The sequence below is a fragment of the Lichenostomus cassidix genome, chromosome 5 (assembly GCF_008360975.1).
Source record: "Lichenostomus cassidix isolate B80296 chromosome 5, HeHo_3.0, whole genome shotgun sequence".
Lineage (NCBI taxonomy): Eukaryota > Metazoa > Chordata > Aves > Passeriformes > Meliphagidae > Lichenostomus > Lichenostomus cassidix.
Window position 1 is genome coordinate 52,086,232 of NC_139486.1, and position 14,626 is coordinate 52,100,857.

The 14,626-nt window shown below is 38.7% G+C and overlaps 1 protein-coding gene and 1 long non-coding RNA gene across 5 annotated transcripts in view; one reads left to right on the top strand and one right to left on the bottom strand.

Moving 5' to 3' along the window:
* LOC146436644 (uncharacterized) overlaps window positions 1–14,626 on the bottom strand; it is a 27,102-nt gene continuing 12,476 nt past the window's right edge. For all 4 annotated transcript variants that reach the window (XR_014852735.1, XR_014852734.1, XR_014852736.1 and 1 more), the window contains one exon: window positions 1–2,990. This is a non-coding gene — a long non-coding RNA (uncharacterized LOC146436644). The remainder of the gene's footprint in view (window positions 2,991–14,626) is intronic.
* The window catches only part of PTH (parathyroid hormone), a 23,043-nt gene continuing 9,541 nt past the window's right edge, over window positions 1,125–14,626 (top strand). The window contains exon 1 of the mRNA XM_085063082.1: window positions 1,125–1,220. The gene's annotated coding sequence lies outside the window, so the exon portion shown is untranslated. The remainder of the gene's footprint in view (window positions 1,221–14,626) is intronic.

Here is a 14,626-nt window from a genome sequence, read left to right on the forward strand (position 1 = left end):
GTTGAGGAGAGTGTACTTCATTCCCACGGCCAGCACATACCTGCTTGCAAATATTTATGCTTTCTATATTTGGTTCCTTGGACTCAACAACATAAAATTAATATTTCAGTTTTACTAACAGTAAAACTGAGGTACAGAAAATTCACAGTTGAAGGCTAAGCAGCCTGGGCAGAATAAGATTCGTGCTGCTAAATCCACAGTTGCTGCTCTTCTTTCTAAGCCAAATGGAATCTGACTCTGTTCTACATACATATAAAAATATTACAGCATTAGGTTTATCTAGAGATTTTAGCAAATGCAGCCATGACTACAGAAAAGCTGAAAACATGGAAAGGCTGCAGCTGAAAGTCCCACAGCCTCGGACAGAAGATACAAGTAGAAGAAAGAAATATGAATAGCACACTTATTCAAGAAGTTTAGTAGTTTGGCTTTGAGCACTCTTTTGTATAGATAGGGGGGCATCTGAGTTGGTTCTGCTCTGTGGGATCAAAATTGACCCTGCATGTCCTCTCACACATGACAAGTAGTTTGTGTTTGCCTCAGTCTGGAAGGTGACTTTTTTAAAAAACATTTACTGTCTCCCAGAAAATAGTGACACTGCTGGGCAGATTTTGTCCAGAGAGCAGAAAAATAACTGGAATCTCAGTTTTCTTTATTAATTTTACTCCATCCAATTTATTATGGACAAGAAGTTTTATATTTAATAAAGCCATCCACATAAGGGAATACCATGTCATATTTGTGATGAGCTACTCACAAGCAGAGCAAAGTGCATGTGCGGGATTGTTACAGATGGAAAACTCAATGTTAATGACAATAAATGATGCTCTGTACTATGTACTGATCATAGGAAATAGAATCCAATGAAATGGGTGCACAAATATCTGTGTGAGTCATGTTAAACTAAGGTTATGCTCCTCAAGGAAATGATGAAGCTCATTCTTAGAAAGGAGGAAAGAAATGTCTTTCAATTCACAAAGCTGACTCAGAAAATCACTATGCATATCATAAAGCATGTTCATACAACTCTTAACATGGTTTACAGGCCTCAGCTCCTTCTTTCCCACTGGCTTCAAACCACCTCGTTAGCCTAACAGCAGTTAACTGCCAGAAACTGCCCCTGGCAACATGAACCACAGTGCCTTGACCTAGAGAAAGGTGTACACTTTGCACAATGTGATCCCTCAAGGCAAGGAGCTAGAGGAGCAACTCTAGCTGAGGTTTGCTCATTAATGCTTTCTGTCCGTACGTGGCAGAGACAGAGGGACCCTGAGTTTGCTGTAATTTACACCTCTAAGTCATTAATCTGCCTCTGTCTGTCTGGGTTCTGTGTGTGAGCTTGGTGCTTGCTTCAGACCTGGGCTCTCTTTGCCACAGGGAAGGGGATTACAGCTTGCTACCTGCCAGTTTGGATAGTGAGGACAAGGGCAACTGCACAGTCAATCTTCTCCTGTCATTTCACTCTCACCTCTACTCCCTTTCTTCCTACTCTCTCCCTCTTCACATTGTCTACATATAAGTGGTATCTGCCATCCTAGGTTTTCATGTAAAGAAAGCTATTAAAGTATTTCTGAAAGATTAATACAATTCCTGTTATGGAGGATACTGCAATGCATTGCATGCTAAAGACATTCCTGTTAAACCTAATCTGTACCACTCATTCCTAATGAAGTTTTCTAAAAAAATACTTCTTTGTTAATTATATCTGTAATTCTACAGATAAAACTGTGAGAAGTGGAGATATTTCAATAGACTTGTACCTTCCATTTGATTTTTCTTTTCAAACAAAGAATTCAGAGTAATAAGTGCTCCAACATCAAAGTCACTACTGAATATTAATATTAGAGCATGAATTTTCACAATTCTGTGTGCACCGATTTCCTGATGGGTTTGAATTCTGTAAGATGAAAACATTTTGGTGTTTTGAGTTAAGGAGATGTCTATTATGTTTGTAAGAAGCATATAGCTTTTATCACACCATAATTTTGTCTGGGAAGGCTTTTACAATTTTACTATGTTTAGGTGATTTAGTGCTCTGAATTACTGCAGGCAGGAAAATTCAGAGCAAAAGTCCAGAGGTTGAACTTGATGATTTTGATCCAACTCAGGATATCCTATGATGATTCTATGATTCTCTGTAAAGTGATTGGTTTGAAAAGTGGCTGATGGAGCAGATCTGAGAGAACAGGAGTTAAATTACTCCTAATGTCAGGTCACGCAGGAAAAAAATTCAATCCTAGAGCCACAGGGAACAAATATTCTTGAGCATTCCCTTCTTACACCTTCATTCACCAGCAGTGTCACGTTAAGGTGAGCAGCTCTCGAGCCTGTGTATCTGTCAGGAAACAACACTGCATACAGTATTTTCTAGAATCACTCACATTGCAATCTCCAAGTTTCAGCTTTCTTTTCTGTATTAACCAGGGTTAGCACAGACTGGAGCCGCTTTTGTTCAAAGCATTTGTGTGTTAAAGGTAAAGGGCACACTAAATGCCAGCTTTGTATAATTTACAACTCTGATCTTGTGCTGTCTGAAAACAAATAGACTCTTTATGTGTGGGAACACTGACAGCCACAAAGAATTCCACATCCTGATCTTCATCATGAGCAATTGGGTGTTCCATTTTACCTAGAACTGGAACAGCTGGTATGAACACAGGCTTAAACTCAAGGAAAGGAAGCAAAGGAATAAAGAATGGTGTGTTGCAATAGGGCTTAGTCTGATGTGAGCCTAGAAGGAAAGGAACCTGGTGAACCCTGCATAATTGTCTCTACAGGGCAGAGAGGGCAGAAAAAAAGTTTAGGGTGGATATTAAGTAATTACAAAAAGCAGGCAAAGCTACTCATACCTTAAGAGTGAATTTAAATTTCAGACTCATCAGGAAGACAAGTGCTGGCCTCCAAAATCTTCTTTTGTTTGATTTGTAACCAAAATGCTCCCAAGTGCGTCACAGCTGCATGTGGTGGAGCCTCCTACTGACGAATGATACCTGGAAAGGAATGTGCAAGAATAAGATGACTTGCTAGTTGAAAATAGAAAAGAATCCAGAAGAATTCACATAATTTATAGATTATGTAAACACTTGCCTCTTGGTCAAAAACAATGGATATTGTCAGAAGTCTCTGAGACACGTGAATCATCTGTACTTTCTGGCATAATATTTGCACCATGGGAAGGAGAATGTTGAGTAAAAATATGCACATACAGATCCACACAAACCACACAGGGAACAGTGGAGTTTGTTCTTAGAATAAAGTGTTGAGCTCCATTGCTAAATCCCTTTGACATTATTTTACCGGTTTGTAATGCTGGATGATCACCCGTTTGGAATTATGTTTTTAGCCATAAGGTTATTGTTTAACAAATGTTCATTACATGCTTTAGAATTGTCTAGAATTTCCACCTTTTTATTAGGTATTGTGTGGCTCTAGTGCTGATTTTCCTAGAATTAAAATCACTTCCTTAAGCCATCTGGGAGACATCAGTTCTCTGAAATTGCCATATGGCACATTCATATGCATTCTAGCAAGATTTTTTCCTTGCTCTTTTGAAAATGTTGACGATTTTGACTTTGAGAGAAATATTTAGCTATTATTCATTAATAATGAGAGTTGTAATAAAAAGCTAATGGAACTTTTAAATCTCAACGTGAGAGCACCATCTAGAGGCAAATAGCATAAACTGTAGCAGGCTCAGTGCACCCACCATTGCAATAAACTGGCAAAACTGCTTTGAATTTGAAAATGCTTTGAGAAAATACTATCAGACTTTTTTGTATTTCACGTGCAGTGAACCAATTTGTTTCCATTTATATAATTGTTGAGATTTTGCTTGATATGGTTAATATCTGATAGAAGATTATTGGAGTTGCTAGGTATCACATGGCTTGACATCTCTCTTGCATAGGCAAACCAGCTGTAATCCCACATAAATTGTGGAGCACTTTACTTTAAACTACAATGAATTATAAATAAAGCAAAACTCCCTGTGATCAGAACTTTGAAGGTAGGGAAATTGGACATATTTATGAGTCCTTAGAGGATTTTGATTTTTCACTGCAAGACATTGCAGTGACATTGGGAAATGTGCACCTGGTGAAAAGAATCACAAGATGCTACAATACATATGAGTGGAAAATTGTCTTTATATACTCCTAGTTTATGTGATAGGCAATGAGTCTGCTGTCTTAACCACTGTCAGAGCCATAAGATTTTGAAGTAATTCCAAATATGCATACCTGTCATGAAAAAACAAATTAGATAGGGGCAGTAATACTAACTATATGGTTTCGGAGTGCATCAGAAGAATGACTAGATTCCTAAATTATCATAGGCTGTGTAGTATCACAAAGTATAACTACATCTCTGTCATGGAAAAATCACATTTGAATTCAGTTCTGCATCCCAGACCTATGATGTTTTCTGACCTAGGATATTTTCACAATGATACTCTTCTTTAGGTGTGGAGAAAATGCATGAAGCTTAGGTATCACTAAAAGAAAAACCTGAAGAAATTATCATAAAATAATTGTTACTTAAAAATTCATATTTGCAGACCAATCCTTTAAGTAATTACGTTTTCTTTCAGAATTCTAGGGGCTTTCAGAGTCATGTTCAATATGCTTTTAAAAAACATCAGCAAATTAACAAATACTCTCAAACAATTACAACGCTGTTTGAGACTTGCAATTACACCTACACCTACACCTACACTTATCCAGCCCAGAGAAAGGGTCATTTCAGCTTGATAGGTCCATCCACACCAGCCATATATGGTTAGCTGAAGCCATACTGGCATCAATAAGAACATCTGCAGAGAGCTTGTTTTTTGGCTGCCAGGCCATGGTGAAGCTCGTGCCACCAGGCTTTCATCATGCTTGTTTTATTAAGTAATTCGGGATTATTTAATTAAGCTTTAATTGCTTTTGTAGTTTCACCTAGTTGTACAGATTTGTCTTAGATAGACATTTTATGGAATTACAGTCTACTTTATAAATTCAGTGTATCCCCACTGGTACCACAGCAATTCTCAGTGGTTATGAGGATTCCTCTAAACCAGAAGGATGCATTATCGAGCCTCTTACTTCAGTTCTCTGGGATATCAGTATCTCTTTTTCTGTCATCACCAAGTTTCCTAAGGTAGATAAGGTCTTAATTTTATTATTAAAGTACTTCAGACACTTTGTACTTCTAGTGCTTCCTTAGTGTTTGCTAAGGAAGATAAGATTTAAGTGGTCATGGATTTCTTTTTCTTTTAGGTTTTATGCCTGGAAGTCATGTGACCTGCACACAACACCTGCAGAGGGTTGACTATGTAGCTAAATATGGAGCTCAATTGGATTTAGTTTCCTGTACTAGGAACAAATGTCAGCTGACAAAATGTCACAAAATGCACTTGTGCCCACTCCTTGCAATTCTGGAAGAGAACAAAATTAATTTTCAATGCTGGAGGAAATTTAAGCCCCTTCTGGGATGGCAGTTGAAATTTCTTGAAGGATCATTCCTGGCTTGAAAGATAATTCCAGGTCTAATAATAGCACAATATAAGTGAAACCAAGGACTTCCAGTACCTGAAGGAAGCCTATGAGAAAGATGAGAATATTTCAAGAGTATGTAGTGACAGCACAGGGAGGAATGGCTTCAAACGGAAAAAGAGTAGGTTTAGATTAGATATTAGGAAGAAATTCCTTACTGTGAGGGTGGTGAGACACTAGAGCAGGTTACCCAGAGAAGTTGTGTCTGCCCTATCCCTGGAAGTGTTCAAGGCCAGATTGCAGGGGGCTCTGAGCAACTTCGTCTAGTGGAAGGTGTCCCTGCCCATGGCAGGGGGGAAGGAACTGGGTGATCTTTAAGCTCCCTTCCAATCCAGGACATTCTATGATATTCTAAGGATTCAATTACATCCTTGAGGATATATGGGAATCTCCACAGAGAAATAAACATAAAAGAGTGTTGTGTTTCAACCCTAGCCAGCAGCCCAGCCCCATGGATCCACTCACTCACTCCTGCACCAGCAGGACTGGGTGGGAGAATCAGAAGGGTAAAAGCTACAAATCTTATGGGTTGGGATAAAGGCAGTTTAATGGGGAAAGCAAAAGCTATGCACACAAGCAAAGCAAAACAAGGAATTAATTCACTGCTTCCCATGGACAGGCAGGTGTTCAGCCTTCTCCAGGAGAGCAGGGCCCCATCACAGATAATGGTGACTTGGGAGGAGAAACTCAATCCCTCCAAACATCCCCCCTTCCTCCTTCATATCTCACTTGATACACTTGGCATCATGTCACATGGTCTGGAATGTCCCTTTGGTCAGTTGGGGTCACCTGTCCTGGCTGTGTCTCCTCCCACCCTCCCATGCACCCCAACTCCCTCGCCAGCATGGCAGTGTGAAAAGCAGAGAAGGCCTTGGCTCTGTGTAAGCTCTGCTCAGCAATAACAAAAACATCCCTGTGTTATCAACCTGTGTTCAGTAAAATCCAAAACACAGCCCCACACCAGCCACGGCAAAGAAAATTAACTCTACCCAAGCTGAAATCAGCACAGAGATATGCAACTAAAATTTTATTCTCATTGGAAAACAGGAAACTGTCAGGGCATTTGGTTTCTGTATGCCTTGAGTTTTGGGGGGTGGGTTTTATACTGGAGGAACTAAGAAGAAGTGGGAAAATTACTTTAACATGGATCAGTGCTTCTCAAGTCTTCTACATTGGATGAAATTATACAGTTCAAGTCCCAAGAAAGTGAAGGGAAAAATGTTTTCAAAAGCTTGTTAATTGCATGTTTTTAAAGTATTAAAATTTCTGTTTTCATTAAAACCATGTGACAGTTCTGAATTAGGAACATCCTAACTGAGTCTGTTTTCAGATTGAAAGATCTTTGGAGATAGCTTATTTCTGACATTAAGACATTATTACTGCATCAGAATATTGATGTAAGTGCTATGGTGTAAGTAAGATACCGTGTGAATCACTAGCACCACATCTCCTTGCTACTTACATCTGATTTCTCTCAAATTCTTATCAATTTTTTTCATAAAGGCCCAGTTTTTGTTGTTTTGGTGTTTTTTTAGGAACATGTCAGTCATTGCTTTGCAGCTGATTAGAAATACTCATATGCCTAATTAATGCAGGTCAATATTTGTGGCAGTGACACTTAGCTGGGAGGAGAAGTCAACAGGAAGGTGGTTACATCCTAAAACATTCTTTCTAAATCAGTAGGAGTTCTCCTGTCAACACTTTAATTGAACACAGAAATTAGCTACATCACAGTCCAGAATGAGCCTTTGTGCAACCACACTTCATCAGGATTACTGCAGGATTAACTTGGCCCAGTTTCTCTTCGTTATCACAGTAACTATGGAAAGCTTCTGTCATACCTGGGCTGCACCAAAAGCAGCACAGGCAACAGGTTGAGAGAGGTGATCCTGCTCTGCTGATTCCCTCACCTGCAGTGCTGGATCCAGCTCTGGGGTCCCCAGCACAGGAAGGACATGGACCTGGTGGAGCAAATCCAGAGCAGGCCGAGGTGATCAGAGGGATGGAGAGCCTCACTTATGAGGAAAGGCTGAGAGAGTTGTAATTGTTCAGCCTGGAGAAGAGAAGATTTTGGGGTGACCTAATTGTGACCTTCCAGTATCTGAAGGGAGCCTGCAAGAAAGATGGAGAGAGACTGTTTGGAGGACAAAGGAGAATGGCTTCAAACTGAAAGAGAGTAGGTTTAGATTGGATAAATGGAAGAAATTCTTTATTCTGAGTGTGGTGAAACACCTGAACAGGTTGCCGAGAGAAGCTGTGGCTGCTCCATCCCTGGAAATGTTCAAGACCAGGTTGGATGGAGCTTTGAGCAACCTGGTCTGGTGGAAGATGTCTCTGCCTGTGGCTGGGGCTGGGATTAGAGACCTTTAAAAGTCACTTCCAACCCAATCCACACTATGATTCTATAATTCTGTATTCTGTATTATTTGCATTGAAAATTGTTCAGATTTTTTTCTTAGGAATAAGTTTTTTGGCTATCTGTTTTCTTCTCACACACATGAGAGATTTGCCTCTCAATGACATGAACAAGGAATCCCATATTTCTGGTTTCAGTAGCAGAAGCAAACCCACTCACTGTGCACCTGCTGGTCTCCCGTGCCCAGAAGAGGGCAGCAGTAATAGAAAAATATTTTCCTAAAATATTCAAGAATTGAAGAACACCCATGTAAAGATGATAAGCAATTTGCTCCTACAATTCCTACCATTCCTTCTCATTTCCTCAGAAAGTAAACACTTATCCTGGCTGGTAGTACATGGGACTCTTGTATCTTTTATTATGGCTGTCATCAAAAGAAACAACCACAGAAAATAAGGTCCCCAGGTCAAACATCAGTTAAACCATAAGTTCCAGAACTTTTCCTAGGAAGAGCTAGAGGAAGTCTCTAGAAACCCATGGCCTCCTAAAATTTCACCAGCTCTGCAGGGACAGAATTTACAGAACTTTTTTAAAATTTAAACTTGCGTGGCTTTGAACAAAATGTGAATCCGTGGATGACGTCAATACACGCACATCAGGTATCAGGATTTAATAAAAAACTGCCTTTGCTGAGACTGAACTTCCTGCTGTGCATCCCTGCCTCTACAGCATTCAAAGAACTGTCTTTACTAGGGAATGCCTTTCTCAAAACAGAAAGCTGAGAGCCAGGGAATTTGATCTGTAGGCTAGATTCTTCTTCTGAGATCACTGGCACAGAGAACATTTCCCAGCAAGAATGTGAGGACTGTGGGAGCAGCTCTCTCAGAGGAACCTTACATGAGATTCTGTGCTTTTGAAACTGTACCAATAAAAAAAAGCAACATCCTGACAGTCTGGTTTCAAAAACAACTTGGGAAAATTTGGTTCATCTAACTTACACTGAAGGAAGCCATTGCCACTGAACTCTTGCAAGTGTTGTCACAGCTGTTTTGGGCCAGCAAATTTAATTATTCAATATATCATGCACTGTGTGCATACACTGAGCAAACAGAGAAGCATTATAAAGTGCTGCTTCTCCTTGCTGCGTGTGTGATTTGGTGTGATAAATTCAAACAACACCTCCTCCCGCATAGTATTTTGCACTTTTGCTTTGTTTTTCTGGTTCTGAGACAGATATCTGGAGAAATCAATTAGATGTACAGATGTAATGATAAGATGGGGCAAGGAAAATGCATGTTAGGCAAAAAATGACCTTTGTGATACCTCCATCTCAGCAGATCCACCCTTGATTGCAAATATTCATGACTAATGGCATCATTTTAATTATAATGGAACACTTGTTGTTGATATGCTGCAAATGCATCAGATTTTCAAAAGCTTTTGTATTCCAATGTTTTGCCAGTGCTTGCTGAAACTCCTCGAGCTGCAATAATTTTTTATGAAACTTGCCAAAGCCAACTTGCAGCCAAGAAAATGTATGATAAAAATTCTAAGTGAGGTAAAACACATTGATTAAAAAACTGTATAAATGCACAAGTGTTCATTACTTTCACATAAATAATTTTTCAGTATCTGGATTCCTTTTCTGATGAAAACAGAAAGTATGGGGACAAAAATCCTTGTGGGAAACTTGTGCTCCAGTGGATGATATCTCTTGACATGTGATATTTTTAGGAATACAGAAATTTCTAAATCAGGTCATACTCAAGATCCATCTTCCCTATCTACTACTTTTTAGCATGTTCAAATAATTCTGAGAGATGAGTGAGGCAGGAACTTCTTTATGTTGGTTATTCTTGCAGTGGTTTCCATTTTAATTATTAAGGCAACCAATCTACCTAAATAGATCTTAGTGTTGTATAATATAACAGATCACCCAAGAGTCTTTATCAAAGAGTGATAAACCTGTTCACTGTCCCCTGGAACAGAGGCTATTTCTATTCATTATTTTGCTTACTGTAAACAAAACTAAATGCTGAAGATCCTCTACCTACCTTACATAACTTGTTTCTTTCTCTTGTTACTTTATCACTTGGCTTATCATTAAGTGGCATTTGAAATACCTAGTTCAATTTCTTTTGTACAGCCAAAACTTTATTATTTTCAATCAACACCTCTCTATATATCTTTAAACATTATATTTGCTTTGTTTTCCTCATTGCTTTTAATTTTTCATAGGAAGCTGCTATGTAACTACCTTAGCCTAGAATTCTTTAAAAAAAAACCCAAACAATTACTACAGAGACATGGTGCAAACTGTGATCTGAGTTGTCTACATGTCTTGCACATGTTTTTTCCCTTTGCTTCAAGAAGGATGAGCCCAAAAACTACAGGTCAATCAGCATGAAAGTTGTTCCTGTGTAATCACAGCTTGGGCTGGACTACTGAAGAATATTAACTTTGCAGTATGTAACAGCTGGGGACTGACTGACAAGAGAGAGCACTGCTGTTTAGAATAGATGAGATTCTGACCAAGGGAAAAAAAATGTTTCCCCTCAGAGGTAATTAAGCAGGTTGCCAGGAGATCTTCCAGGAATTTTCTCTTTGCAGATTTTCAAGACCCAACTGGATAAAGCATCCTAGTCTGAGTTAACTGCTGGCCCTACTCTGAGCAGGCGTTTGTGCTACAGGACATCCGAGTATCTAAGTGTTTCTGTGAAACATAAGATTGTTGAAAGCCTCTTCTTTTAAGGATATTACATGGACTGTGGTCTCTTCTGAACAAAGAAATCTGAAACACCCTTTACATTTTTTCATAATCTGTACTCAAAAAAAAAAAAAAAGGAAAAAAGGAAAAAAGAAAGAAAAGTGAGATATTTCTTTGGAAATGGAAAATATTGATGTGATATCATCACCTAGTTAGTCTAGTGCTATTTACAATGCAGGCACAGAAGCTGAGCTAACACCTGTGTTTCACCATCACTGAAGGACTAGGGTGTAAGTAAATGCCTGTGACAAAGTATTTATCATACTTGTGCAGTGAGATAATACAGAGAAGTGTTTTATTACATGGAGATGGGATTGGCACCAGAAATAACAGCTGTCAGTGTGAGGCTCTCCAGAAATCCAAAAAATGGCAATCATTCCAATCAGTGTTCAAAGTTTTGCAAAGAGCTTTTACATCATGCTTCAAAAAACCAGAGTTATAAATTAGGCAGAACAATATATATTCGTATTTCTTCAGAAATATGGTATGCAGTGTGCTGTAGGGCTGATTATTAATTAGGAATAAAAATCCCAGAGAGAACCTCAACAGATGTGGATAAAATAGTGAAGGCTGATGGAAAGAAAATAAGTGTGTCTGGAGAGCACAAAACATGGACACACATAAAGTGAAAATCCAGTAACACCCAAGAAGCTTAAAAATCCAGACTGCAGATTTTGTATAATTCCTCAGAGAAGATCCATGTAAGGCAAGACAAGATGAGGTTGCAACCCAAGTAGGGTGGGAAATCTGTGCCTCTTGCAGGTGTCGAATCACTTGTGCCAAAAGCTTGTGAACATTACATAATAGAGCAGCAATAGACTGGCTGCCCCATGGCCTGCCCTGCACCTGGAATGCAGGACTTCTCACACCAAACCACTTCAGCTTTTGGTCTCCGCAACTAGGATGTCATAGAAAGGTATCTCCATTCACAGGCAGCCATACAGGGACCCTTGGGCAATATTTCCTATTATTCCAGGTAGATTTCTGCTTTGAGATTTGTGGACATAGTTTTTCCTAATTCTGTTTGATGGAAATTACCACAAGCAAGAGACCTGTTCTGGCATTAGTGATAACACAGCTGCAGGGCACTCTTTCCAGAAGGATAGTGTTCTCTAAGCATATCCTAAGTGTGATGAGGTCATATTTGAGCATGCCTACAGATCTGTCCATTCCAATGCAGCGTCCTCTCTGTACATTATCAGGCTGCTGGGCCACTGTAGTAGTGACTGATTGCTCAGCTTGAGGAGGCAATAACTGGACATGCATTTGAAAGAATTAAGGACTCCTGCGGTCTTTGCAAGTACTCTTTGCAAGTACTTCCAACACACAGCTCCACTGTGGAAGACCCTCAGAGTTTTAGTGAGCTAGAATTTGATCTGAAACAGCTTTCCCACTTAGCATACTCTAGGTCCAGATTTGTGTACAATGGCTCCTTTAAGGATGGATTTCAGAGCTCCAGAATGAAAACTTCCTTTTAGTGTATGATGCTTCTTAAATACTAATGGTTTCCAGAGGAAGAAACACTTCTCTGTCTTCTCTTGACACCATAAGTTAAAGGACAGCCTTGCTAATATGCACCATTCTGTTTGATTATTTGCTCCCCTTCATGTAACTCAGCCATGGGTATCCAGCCCAGTGCATCAAAAATATGCCATTTTGACCCTACCCAGTTTCACTTTATAATAAGTGTTATACTCTGATATTTCAGATCTGCTCTTCTTTTTAAATGTTCTTTCCAAGGCCCAAATCCTCAAGATGCTGAAAATTAGCATTGCTCCTTTGAGTTGGTGTCAACCCAACGGCTGCTCCATCAAGTGCTGAGTGCAAACCAGAGGGATGCACTAATTTTAAAGTGGTGTGCAAAGAACCCAATTTGCAGAGTGAATGAGGATGTTTAGAGAACAGAGTTATGTAATTCAGCTATTTTGGGGATTAGCCATCCCCAAAGTTCTGGAAAAGGTAACTGGGTTGGGCTATTTATAGAGTCTGTTCCTACGGTTACAGCACAGATGCCAGCACAGAACAGCACTCAGCTCAAGCCACCTTCTCTGTGCCCCTTGGTGAATTTATACATCACAAATGCCTATAGATCTCTCAGATGCAAAGAGGTTTAGGGGTCTAGGATGCAACTCCCACCTCAGCATCTGCTGTGACATTAGTATGCCCTATTTCCTATCAGCTTCTGGCCATGCCTTTGATTTTTAGGTCATTTGTATTACAGACATACACAGAGATTCCTGTTAGGTTTCCTGATGCATGAGAGAGGAGAAGGGGCACTGATCTTAGGACAGCTAATGCAGCAATTGCCTAAATTATACTGCTCTGTAATTCCACAAGGCTGTTAGGGAAGAGGGCTTACGATCCCTCCTTCGCATGAGTCTCTGTTTCTAAGATGCATTTGTAGGATCACTGTAAAAGTATGAAGCCCATTACTACTGCTCTAGGATAATAATTGTGCAGAATTCATTAAAAACTACAATATATACTCAGAGTTCTTAATCTTGAAGTCATGCAAAAGTGTACTACTTACAGGAAGAGAAAGAACAGTTTATAGAAGGATTGTATAGGCTTGGACTGCTTCTTATGGATTCCGCTTTTTATGTATAAATATGTATATACAGTCACTGTTATCCTTTCTTCAATTTGGAAACCAGCCATTTGCTTTGGTAGTGGGGCAGTAAGAAGAGGACAGAGGAGACAATAGGAGGAAAGTTATGTGGATAATGGTGAAAAGCCTGTTCTTAAGAGAGGGTTATCTGGAAAAGATAATCGAAGGACTGGATTCTATAGGGTTGACCATTTTAATAAGGACTAGGAACCATGGAAAATGAAGTGATTGCTTGGGCAGAATTGGTTAATTCTTACCCTCACTAGTCTATCCCAAGAGACAGGGAGATCACAATGTAAAAAAAGAATAACAGAAAATGAGGGCAGAAATACAGGTTTAGATCCTTAATTACTCATCATTTTATATTGCCATTCATGCCAGTGCAAGATAAGCAGATTTTGATTTGTTCATATCCTAGTACAAACTGCAGAGATTAAAATGACAATGAGCAGTGCAAGTAGTGATCTAGGCCTTTTATAAAAAGCATAGAAAATTAGGATGAAGAATCTGAATGTCATATGGAAGGAGACACAACTTATGAATAGATTTTAGTAGAGGCTAAGCAAAGAAAAAACAGTTTTAAAAAAAATTAAGTTGAGATAGTCTGTATAGAATTCATATAAGGTGCTAGACTTCTTGGTGAAACAGATTGTGAAAATTACTATTAGATTGTCATGTTAATACTGATATTTCAGGGGACTCTACAAAAATAATTACTTTTGAGAAAATTTCTGGTCAACATAGAAAGATCAAATATATATATAATGCCAATTATACGCATGTACTTAAAATGAAAATTATTAGTTCAAGAATTTGATTTTGGCAATTATTGATAGTCCAGCTAATAATGTAATGAAAAGGTTGTATTAAATAAATCAGGGAAAATACAGAAAAAGTGTTATTGCTCTAAAAAACAGCATAAATATATGTACAAATTAATTAAGAGAGTATCTTGAAAAAACTTCAGGTTAAAATATTTAGCTGTGGAATTATCTTTGATAAGTATTTATCTAGAAGTTTTCATTTAAAGGGGCTTATTTCTGGGACAAGGTCTTTAATATATAATATAAAGCATTTTTTTACTGTGATTCATAGCTCAAATAATGAAAAGCTTTGTATTAAATAATGGTGATACTTTTCATTCTAATAATAATGTATCTAATAATGGTGATACTTTTCATTCTTAGTATCACCATTATTAGAGGGTCTGCATCTTCTTGCATGTTTACATGGCACATAGCACAATGTTTTCTTTTAAAACCCAAACAAAACAACCATTTATGCCAGTTCTGTATGTTTATGAGTTTTTCATCTGACTGTGGACTAAGATTCTTTCAGGATAGTCACTGGATTGCAGGAAA